This window comes from Nomascus leucogenys, chromosome 4, assembly GCF_006542625.1.
Source record: "Nomascus leucogenys isolate Asia chromosome 4, Asia_NLE_v1, whole genome shotgun sequence".
NCBI lineage: Eukaryota > Metazoa > Chordata > Mammalia > Primates > Hylobatidae > Nomascus > Nomascus leucogenys.
The window spans coordinates 25,737,325-25,749,344 of NC_044384.1; positions in this window are offsets into that span (position 1 = coordinate 25,737,325).

Consider the following 12,020-nt stretch of genomic DNA (forward strand, 5'->3'; position numbering starts at 1 on the left):
GGTAGAAAGAGCAGCAACAAACCATGATAGACAAAGCATAGGACTATCACCTTCATGGGATAGACATAAGGCTTGTGTTTTGGCAGGAAAGGTTTTTCAGATGGAAAGTGAATGGGAGGCATCACTGTCTTGTATCTCCTATCACTCAGCGGTTTCCTCCTGCAACGCATACAAGAGAAACTCATGCTTGCACAACCGGAGACATATACAAGATGGTTTATAACAGTTCTGACCAGTACAACCCTAGGAACAATGCAAATGCCCATCAGAGACTGGATGAATAAGTGGAAAAAAATCACACAATGACATATTCAGTAGGCAGAAAAAATAAGCTACACAGTGACCCAAAAATATGGATGAATCTTGGTGATGTGCTGCTATGTGAAAAAAAAATAAGTCCCAACATATTATGCCATATCTTTTGTATTAATTTGTAAACAAGCAAAATGAATGCAAGTGAACAGTCTAAAAAGGAAAGCAAGGAAATAATGGATATGGAATTTAGGAGGATGGTTACTTTGAGCAGGTAGAGGAGGAGGCAGGAATTTGATATAAGGAGAGATGCATGATTATTTGTAGATTATTTGCAAGGTCTTGGCTATTGTTTTGGGTTATGAGTTTGCAGGTCCTGAGTTATAAAAATAACTAAGAAATGTGGGCCATGCATGAGCCAATGATGAGTGTGTGTCTTGAAGTAAGAGAACCAGTTCAGGAGGGAAAACCCCAAATAGGATACTTTATGTGCATCCTGCTGCCGAAGCTGTGGATGAGTTGGGAAAAGGACTGGAAATATGCTGTCAAGTTGCTATTGATTTTCCTTCATGAGAAAACAAATTGGTTCACTGAAATAAAAAAAACAAAACTTTCCCAAATTCAGAGACTTATGAATGAGACAAGTTAAAAACATAAGATTATGTTTTTTCCCTAGTAGAATAATAGACAATGGAAACTGGAGGATTTTTATCTAATTATTTGGGGCTCAGTGTCACTTTTATGCAGTCTGACCAGCTTTTAACTCTTAATTATGAAGAACTTTAAACATACACAAAAGTAGAACAGTATAATAAAGCCCTTTATGTACATATCTCTGGGATTCAACAGTTACCAACTTATGAGCATATTATAACTTTCCCATTACTCTGTGCCCCTTCCCTGGATTTTTGGAGCAAATTCCAGATATCATTATTTTTACAGGCAAATATTTTAGGATGTATCTCTAAAAGATAAGGACTCTTCTTAAATATAACCACAATGTCAGCATTACACAATTCAAAAAAACCCCACGATTTCTTAATAGCATTGAATAACTAGTCAATACTTAACTCTTCGAGGTTTGTTTGAATCAGGATCCAAATAAAGTCTTTTAAGTCTTTTTTTTTTAAATCTGTTTTTTTCTCTTTTTTCTTTTTATTGATATTTTGTTGAAGAAGCTAAGTCCTTCGTTATGTAGAGTTTTCCAACAATGTGTCTATTGCGTCGATGTTGTGTAGTGTAACAGGTTCGTTTGTCCTCTTTACTTCCTGAAAATTGGTAGTTCAACCTAGTGGGCTAATCAGATTCAAGTTTGATGTCTTTTGGCAAGACTGCTTCATAAATGGTACCTTTTATCAGGCGGAACATAATGTTTAGTTTTATCTCCTTTTGTAATATTAGTAACCATTGATGATCATTAGTTTATTAAGTAATGTAAAATCTAATTTGGTCATCTTTTGCTTTTTAATTAGAATGAATTCTATAATGAGAAAATTTTCCTCATCAATTATGGTTACCTTGAGGTACATTTTGTATAACAAAATGGGGTACCTGCTTAATTTTCCCCACTCTGCTTTTATTACCTGTTATCAATATTTTGGGTTGGTTTCTGAACATTCACTAAATACAATTAATGAGGTGTTTAGTAGTAGCATGAATTCATAGATTGAAACATTACTGATGTGTTTCAATCCATCAGAATTACTACTCATATTGTCATTTAAATTGTCCCATCTTTGGCCAGTAGGAGCTGTAAGAATAAGTAATTCAAAATCAAACCTGTTGCAACTTTAATTTATTTTGGGACTTAAAGGTGATTATGGGATCCCAGTCACATGACAGGCAGCTGTAACCTTTGTTTCTCTGATTATAGATTAGCCTCTTCCTTACCTATATTGTTTTGTAAAATGTTGTAAAAGACTAAAAGGCATCAGAGAAGAACCCCTCCCCTCTTCACTGTTTATCTCCATTATAGATGACCTTTCCTCTTCTTTTACACAAAGACCTCATGACTGTCACATTATCTGGGATAGAAACTGCTGATTCCTAAAGATTAGCCATAATTAAACATTCTACTTTAAATTTTTTAATTTTTTGCTAATATAAACAATGCTGCCATGTGCATATTTGTACAGGTATCATTGCACAGGTGTCAAGTATTTGTCAGATTCCTAATAGAATTGTTGTCGGAAACATGCACTTTTAACATTTTGATAAACATTAAAATTTTTTCTAGCATATGAATTTAAATCTATAAATTTACCTTTGAGTGTTGTATTGGCCACATCCCATTGGTTGTGAAAAGCAGTGATTTTACTGTTCATTTTAAGCAAAGTGAAACTTCATTAAAATTAAGTTCCATGAAGGCCGACATTTTTTGGCCACTGTTCATGGAGAATTCCCAGCATCTAGAAGGGAGACAAGCACTTAATGGGAGTTCAGTAAATATTTATAGAGTGAATTTCAGTTCATGGTTCATTTCCTTTTTAATCGAGAAGTTATTTACAAGAGCATGTTTACATTTATAGGACAATAGTTTTTTTTTTTTTTAAAGTCTTATTTTTTTAAAAATACTTCAATAGTTTTTAGGATACAGGTGGTTTTTGGTTACATGCCTAAGTTCTTTAATGGCGGTTTCTGAGATTTTAGTGTACCTGTCACCTAAGCAGTATACACTGTACCCAGTATGTAGTCCTTTATCCCTTATCCCCTAGCAACCTTGCCCCTCAAGTCCATTATTTTTCTTATGACTGCATCCTCATAGGTTAGCTCCCACTTATAAGTGAGAACATAGGATATTTAAATATTTTCCATTCCTGAGTTACTTAGAATAATGATCTCCAGCTCCATCTAACTTGCTGCAAAAGACATTATTTCATTCCCTTTTATGGCTGAGTAATATTACATGCTCTCTATATACCCCATTTTCTTTATCCACTTGTTAGCTAACGGGCCCTTCGGTTCCGTATCTTTATAATTACAAATTTTGCTGCTATAAACATGCATGTGCATGTGATTTTTTCATATAATGACTTCTTTTCCTCAGGATAGATACCCAGTAGTGGGACTGTTGGATTGCATTGTCGTTCTACTTCTAGTTCTTTAAGGAACCTCCATACTGTTTTCCATAGTGATTGTACTAATTTACATTCCCGCCAGCAGTGTTAAGTGTTCTCCTTTCACTGAATCCATACCAACATCTATTGTTTTTTGACTTCTTACTTATGGCCATTCTGGTAGGAGTGAGGCGGTATCTCATTGTGGTTTTAATTTGCATTTCCCTGATTGGTGACGTTTTTTTCTTTTTTCTTTCGGCCTTTTCTTGATTTTTTTCTAGCTGATTTGAGTTCCTTGTAGAACTCAAGCAAATTCCTTTCTGGATATGAATCCTTTGTTGGATGCATAGTTCGTGAATATTTTCTCCCACTCTTTGGGTTGTCCGTTTACTCCGCTGATTATTTCTTTTGCTGTCTGTAAGCTTTTTAGTTAAGTCCCATTTATTTATTTTTTTATATTTGCTTTTAGTGTCTTAGTTATGAATTCTTTCCTTAAGCTAATGTCCAGAGGAGTTTTTCCAAAGCTATCTTCTAGAATTTTTATAGTTTCAGGTCTTAAAGTCTTTAATCCATCTTGAATTGACCTTTATATAAGGCAAGAGATGGAGATCCAGCTTCATTCTTCTACATATGGCTTGCCAGTTTTCTCAGCACCATTTATTGAATAGGGTGTCCTTTCCACAATTTGTTATTTTTTTAATGTTTTGTTGAAGATCAGTTGGCTGTAAGTATATGGCTTTATTCCTGCGTTCTCTATTCTGTTCCATTGGCTTACATGCCTGTTTTTATACAAGTATCATGCTGTTTTAATAACGCTAACCTTGTAGTATAATTTGAAGTCAGGTAATGTGATTCCTATATGTTTGTTCTTTTTACTTAGTATTGCTTTGGCTATGTGGGCTCTTTTTGGCTCTATATGAATTTTAGGATTTTTTTCTAGTTCTGTGAATGATGATGGTATTTCGATGGGAATTGCATTGAATCTGTAGGTTACTTTGGGCAGTATGCTCATTTTCACAATATTGATTCTGCCCATCCATGAGCGTGGGCAGTGTTTCCATTTCTTTGTGTCATTTATGATTTCTGTCAGCAGTGTGTTACAGTTTTCCTTATAAAGATCTTTCACCTCCTTGGTTAAGTATATTCCTGTTTTTTTTTTTTTTTTTTTTTTTTTTTTTTTTTTTTTTTTTTTTTTTTTTTGCAATTGTTATAAAAAGGATTGAGCTCTTGATTTGATTCTCAGTGTGGTTGCTGTTGGTCTATAGCAGTGCTACTGATTTGTGTACATTGATTTTGTATCCTGAGATTTTATTGAATTTATCAGAACTAGGAGCTTTTTGGAGAGGTCTTTAGGATTTTCTAGGTATATGATATCATTGGCAAACAGTTTGACTTCCTCTTTTCCAATTTGGATGTTCTTTATTTCTTTCTTATCTGATTGCTTGGGATAGGATGTCTAGTACTATGCTGAAGTGATGAAAGTAGGCATCTTTGTCTTGTTCCAGTTCTCAAGGGGGAATGCTTTCAACTTTTTGCCATTCAGTATGATGTTGGCTGTGGGTTTGTCACAGATGGCTTTTATTACTTTGAGGTAAGTCCCTTCTCTGCCTATTTTGTTGAGAGTTTTTATCATAAAGGGATGCTGGATTTTATCAAATGCTTTTTCTGCATCTATTGAGATGTTCATGTGGTTTTCTGTTTTTAATTCTGTTTATGTAGTTTATCACATTTACTGACTTGTGTATGTTAAACTATCCCTGTACCCCTGGGATGAAACCTACTTGATCATGGTGTACATGATCTTTTTGATGTGCTTATTGGATTTGGTTAGCTAGTATTCTGTTGAGGATTTTTGCACCTATGTTCATCAGGGATATTGGTCTGTAATATTTTTTTTGTTACGTTGTTTCCTGGTTTTGGTATTAGGGTGATACTGGCTTCATAGAATGATATAGGGAGGATTCTTTCTTTATCTTTTGGGATAGTTTTAGTAGGATTGGTACTAATTCTTCTTTGAATATCTGGTAGAATTCAGCTGTGACTCCACCTGGTCCTGGACTTTTTTTTTGTTGGCTATTTTTTTTTTTAATTACTGATTCAACCTTAGTGCTTGTTATTGGTCTGTTAAGGATTTCTATTTCTTCCTGATTTAATCTAGGAAGGTTGGATATTTCTAGGAATTTACCCATTTCCTCTAGATTTTTAGCTTGTGTGCATAAAGCTGTTTATAGTAGCCTTGAATAATCTTTTGTGTTTCTTTGGTATTGGTTGTAATATCTCCAGTTTCACTTCTAATTGAGTTCATTTGAAGCCTCTCTCTTTTCTTGGTTAATGTCACTAATGGTGTATCAATTTAGTTTCTTTTCAAAGAACTAGCTTTTTGTTTCATTTATTTCTTGCAATTTTTTCTTTCAGTTTCATCTAGTTCTGCTCTGCTTTTTGTTACTTCTTTTCTTCTGCTGGGTTTGGGTTAGTCTATTCTTGTTTCTCTAGTTCCTTGAGATGTGACTTTACATTGGGCTCTTTCAGACTTTTTGATGTAGGCATAATAATAGTCTTCTGTTACTTTTTTTTTCTTTCTTGTTCTCCCCTGCCCCCAATTTGGTTGGAGAATGTTGCTATATATGTTTTTTTTTTCATTTTGGACTAATCTATGGACTACTTTTTATTTATCACCCACTATGTATGGCCTTCCATCTATGGCTTCAGTAATTATAAAGAAAGAGTTCGGTGACCAAAGAAGCAAAGTCTCATTCCAAGTGGCATTTACTTAGGGAAGCCACATTCCTCAGACTATGGTAGTATCCTTTCTTACCTAATCATTACCCCGCTACCTATAGGATTTTGTTTCCCTCCACAACTTGCTATCCTCCATTCTGTCCTCAGTAACTACTATGTTAATCTGTAGTCTTCCAAATTCTTATAACGAAGTGTCAAATATATCTATTTGTGTACCCATTAATTGTCTCCCACTGAAATGTAAGCATAATGAGACAGGGAATTTCGCCTATCTTGTACTCCGTTGTATTCCCTATGCCCAGATTAATGCTTGGCAGTTAGAGCCCTTGATAAATGAATATAGGGCTAGTGGGAGGATCTGGAGGCCCAGCACCAGCTGTTCCCTGAGAGACCCTCATATAAAATATGCATAGGTGATGGTGGCGTGGATTTGGGAGGTATCTATTACCTGTCAGTGTTCTTGTGGGTAAGTGGAAGCTATCCTAAGGCACTTACTTTAAGGAGGAAGAATGACACCTGCGGTCAGCCACGGACCCTTGAAAAGTGTCCTGCCTGCTATCATGATCTGTCTTTTCATTCACTGTGCTATGCTTTCTGTGTATTAAAGTGGGGCTTACTACTGCAGGAATGGGTTTTATATATATCAGTGGCATGGTGATGACAGGGAACATTCCATACCTGTCTTTGATTACTTGGGTTAGCTTAACCTCAGTTAAGGAAATGGAGCATTCACCTGATGAATTCAAGGTGGGCAGATGGAGCTCACATAGCTGTCTGGGATGCCAGGTGGAGGGAGGAAATTTAGACTCAAGTGAGAGCAACATCATTTTGGTTAGCAAATGTGCCATCTGCTGCTCTATGACTGTTTAAAGGAGGCATCTTAACCCTTTCAGGGAATGGCTTTAGAAGACAGCCATACATATTTGAGGAATGTGAAAGAGTATGAACAGATTTACAGGGAGCAGTTTACTCCCTACCCACAGACAAGAGCAGGAAAAGAACATAGAGTGGCACATGCGTATGGGACATAGCAAGGCTAACTTGACACCTGTGATGAGGCCAGCAAGAGTTGTCCCATTTTCAGATGGGAAGCTCCAGCAGCCAAGCCAAAGACTTAGTGTATGTGAATTAAAGCCGAATGCTGTGGAGGGAGGGAAGAAAAATCACCAGGTGGTGGCCGGGCGCGGTGGCTCATGCCTGTAATCCTGGCACTTTGGGAGGCCGAGGTGGGCGGATCGTGAGGTCAGGAGATGGAGCCCATCCTAGCTAACACAGTGAAACTCCATCTCTACTAAAAATACAAAAAGAAAATTAGCCAGGCATGGTGGCAGGCACCTGTAGTCCCAGCTACTTGGGAGGCTGAGGCAGGAGAATGGCGTGAACCCGGGAGGCAGAGCTTGCAGTGAGCTGAGATAGTGCCACTGTAGTCCGGCCTGGGTAAAAGAGCGAGACTCCCTCTCAAAAAAAAAAGAAAAATCACCAGGTGGTTTCAGTTAACTCTGGAGACTCTTAATACACAAATAAATGGTAGTCCAATTTTCATTTTTCTCTGTTGCTATGTGTTGCTGCTCAGCCATTTAGAGTGGAATTTCCTACCTCAGCCAATAGATCAGCACATGTTTATTCAGTTAATCTATTTTGCTTTGTTGTATCATCTGCTATTCTATTCAGCATACCGTTTGAGTATCTGAACAAAACTTTGTGCTAGGTACTATTAAGAACACAAAGACAAATAAGATAAAGTTTCTGTTTATCACATATTTAGTGAAGGAATAAGACACATGCATAAATAATTCTAACACACAGTCGGATTGTGGTAAATCCTATGAGAGGCCGTTCTCTTTGCATGCTTTGGGATTGTCTGAATCTAAGGTGAAGAGTGAGGTGCAAACTCCATCTTTTTGTGATTTGACTTTATTCCTGGCACCCCATGTTAAATTCTTTACCAAACCTCAACTTATCAAAGTCTTAATTTCCCTGATTTTAGATGAGGAATCTAAACAATGAATTCATCAGCTCTCCACTGTTGTAGGTTAGGGTAGGAGGGCTGATCTTTGTGATTCATGTCTAAAGTTCTAAAAGCAAATTAGTCTCTTTCAATGTGTAGTCTCAGGCCTGCTCTGATGCCTATTACAGGTAAGAACTGAGCAACCTGGTTCACTAGAGGGAGCTGCTGGATATTGGTATCTAAGGGACTTTAAAAATACAGTCTCTTTGACCTCCTGATCAGAATAGATTTAATTCTGCTTTGACGTTTGTTTTGAAAATGTGAATTTGTTCCGATGAAATTGGAACATAATTGGAGCATAATGCAAATTTCATGTTTGCACGGACTATTTTTGTCCATGGGAAATAGGAGGAAAATGTAGGAATCTATACCTAGCCAACTAAGCCTTGTAGGTAGATGACAACACATGCACACACACACACACACACACACACACACACACACACACCCCTCAATCAGGTACCAGCTACCTCCATTCACTGAATGTGTTATGAGCTGCTCTCATTCCTGCTTGGTCTTGCAACTTTTTGTGCAATTCCAGATAACCCGCCTTCTACCACTTCACTATAATTCATAAGCTGCAACCCTTTGGATGAAAGCAAAGTTCAGGTCTTCTTCAAGGTTAATTGCTATATTTATTAGAGTATTTATGTGTTTCTTGACCATATAACAAGTAAAAAGCTGCACTACTGGCTTTTATTAAGGTCTTACTTTATTTTTATGTGTTACTGGTTTTTATCTGCCCTTCACCTTGTTTCTCCATAAGCCTCATAGTTTCTGATGCATAATTTAGCACAGCATGGTGGATTTAGGAATGTGTATGTCACATTATAGCAGAACTGACTGTATCTTTAATGAATTCTGGGAAACTCCCCAGCTGATATCAGTATACTGGGTCAAAGTGTTTAGGAACCACTGAAGTCCACACTACTTCCCTAGTCACTTTCTTTTTGCTAGAAACTCTAGATTTATACTTCTTGCTCCTTCTACACCAAGAAACATCAATTTAACCATCTGGTCATTCTGGGATTTTCTGTTACAGCAATTAGATGTATTGTTGGCTACTCAGTACCACAGGTATACTGCCCTCATGATCTTTCCTTGAACATGACTTTTCTGCTTCATGCATACCTGAAAGTCCATCTTCTTACTCATATAGAATATATAAGCCCCTCGTGTTTGCTCATCTAGAATGTGTGGTTTGTGAAGAAACACATCTTTCAGCCAAATGACTTCAGTAAAATAACTGAGGGCATTTAAGCACATAGAAGCTCAAGGAGAGGATTGGGCAGGAATAGTCCGTGGTAACAGGTGTGGAGGGTGCGTAAAAGCATCTCCTGCTAGCACTAGACACAGGGAGCACTATCTATCTTTCCAAATGACCATTGGTACCTATTGGAAGTAGGCTATTTTCGTATGGGTTTTGCTCTTGTGATTGACCATAGCACTTTGTCAGTTGCTTTCTGAGGTCCAGGCTGACTCATGCACTCTCCCATGGTTCTAATACTCCTGGAAGGCACTTACCCACCACATCAGTCTCCAGTAGTCCCAGTCTCAATGTACCTAAATGCTTCCTTCATTTCCTTGCCATCTGTTTTTATTTTAAAAAGCTGTAATTTAGACTATAAAATTCACCAAAGTATATACTTCAATAGAATTTATTGTATTTACAGAGCTCAGCAATGATCACAGAATCTAATTTTAGAACATTTCATCAACCCCCAAAGAAGCCTCATTCATTAGCACTCACTCCCCATTTCCCTACTTTTCCAACCTAGGCAACCACAGACTTACTTTCTGACTATAGAGTTGCTTATTCTGGACAACAATTTATATAAATCAAATTATGTTAATATGTGGTATTTTGTGATTGGCATAATATCTTTAAGATTCAAGTATAATCCATGTTGCATCAATTTTCCCTCGCTACATGTTTCATATAACAGAGGACTTTTAACAAATTAGTAGACCAAGAAATCTAAGCATATATAATAAGCTCATGATTTTACCAAGAGCTTTTCCCACCAGAAAACAAATTTGGTTTTGTCTTTGATGAACACATAGAAAGAAACTGATCTCAGTTGTAACTAAGACCTGAAGTTCCACATGTAATATGAAGTCTACCCAGACAGAAAGACAGTGATTAGTTGGGAAGAACACTAAGTCTGTGTACTCTAAAATCCAGATTCATGACTGCAATTATCAGTGGTTTAGTTACTACCTGCTTAGATACAAGTCTTTAATAGCCCTTGAAGATAATATTTTTTACTTTAATTTTATGAAGGAACTAACAAATGCTTAATGGAAAAATACTGAATCCTCAGTATTGGAAGAACTTTGTGTGGAGATTGCGATAAAATTAGTTACAAGCGGCCGGGCACGGTGGCTCACGCTTGTAATCCCAGCACTTTGGGAGGCTGAGGCGGGCGGATCACGAGGTCAGGAGATCGAGACCATGGTGAAACCCCGTCTCTACTAAAAATACAAAATATTAGCCGGGCGTGGTGGCGGGTGCCTGTAGTCCCAGCTACTCGGAGAGGCTGAGGCAGGAGAATGGCGTGAACCCGGGAGGCGGAGCTTGCAGTGAGCCGAGATCGCGCCACTGCACTCCAGCCTGGGTGACAGAGCGAGACTCCGTCTCCAAAAAAAAAAAAAAAAAAAAAAAATTAGTTACAAACTTACAAACTATAAACTAGTAACTGATGGTTGTAGAAATAATGTCCAGTTCCTTCTCAACAACAAACTGGTGAAAAGCAATAGGAAGTATAATCAAAGAAAAGCTATATTATTTTCTCTTCTACAGTATTCAGGCTCTGATCTTTTTTCCTGTTTATCCCATTCTGGGTCTGAACTGGAATATCTTTTCTATGGATTAGATTTATTATTATGTTTTTGTTTCAATATGGAGTTTCACTGTTGTCACCCTTGCTGGAGTGCTATGGCGCGATCTCGGCTCACTGCAACCTCTGCCTCCCGGGTTCAAGCAATTCTCCTGCCTCAGCCTCCCAAGTAGCTGGGATTACAGGTGCCCACCACCACACCCAGCTAATTTTTGTATTTTTGGTAGAGATGGGGTTTTGCCACATTGGCCAGGCTGGTCTTGAACTCCTGACCTCTAGTGATCTGCCTCAGCCTCCAAAAGTGCTGGGATTATAGGCATGAGCCACTGCGCCCAGCCTATTATTCCTTTTTTGGAAAATTAATTGTAAGCGTCTCATCCTTGTTTATGGTACTACTTACAATTTGTTATGCAACACATGGCCTTGTAAGGATTCTGTTCGTGCTCCCTGACATAAGAGGAGGAAGCTCAATTTCCCTCTGTTTTTAACCCTCAAGCTTGTTAGAGATTGTAGCTATTATACAAAGCTTCCAGCCACTCTAATGGCTACAACAGAAAATAGGTAAGCTCTGGGGGAAAGGAATATAGGTGGCTTTATTGGTGGGGAAAGGAGGACAACCTTGGGAAGGGGAACATGGAAAACTGCTCATATAGAAAGACTGATTAATATACAGTAAGGAAAGAGAACTTACAGCTATGTAGTCCCCACGCTGATTCTGGGAAACAAAGGGGGTCACACTGTGAGAGAGACACACAGGGTGAGCCACAGGCATGTGGCCCAGAGGATATGGAATCACAGGGAGGAGGAGTGGGATACTGATCAGCTCTCTGACTTGGGACTGGGACCTGGCTAATGAATAGCTCTGTCTACTGGCAAAGTATTCAAAGTAGTGTGGCACTGACCTATATATGCATTCCAGCCTGATGAGTGTTCTTTAGAAATTTTGGAATGCTTTGGCAAGCTGATGAAAGGGTGTGGGTGAGGAGGGTCCTGTTCCCTGGGGACCAGTACCTGTGGAAAGTTGAGGAACACAGTATACCATGAAGATCTCCACTGCCAGCCTTCATCCCTGGGAATAATTTTCTGTTCTGTTTGCACAGGCTTTGGTTCTCTTTGTTTACCTTT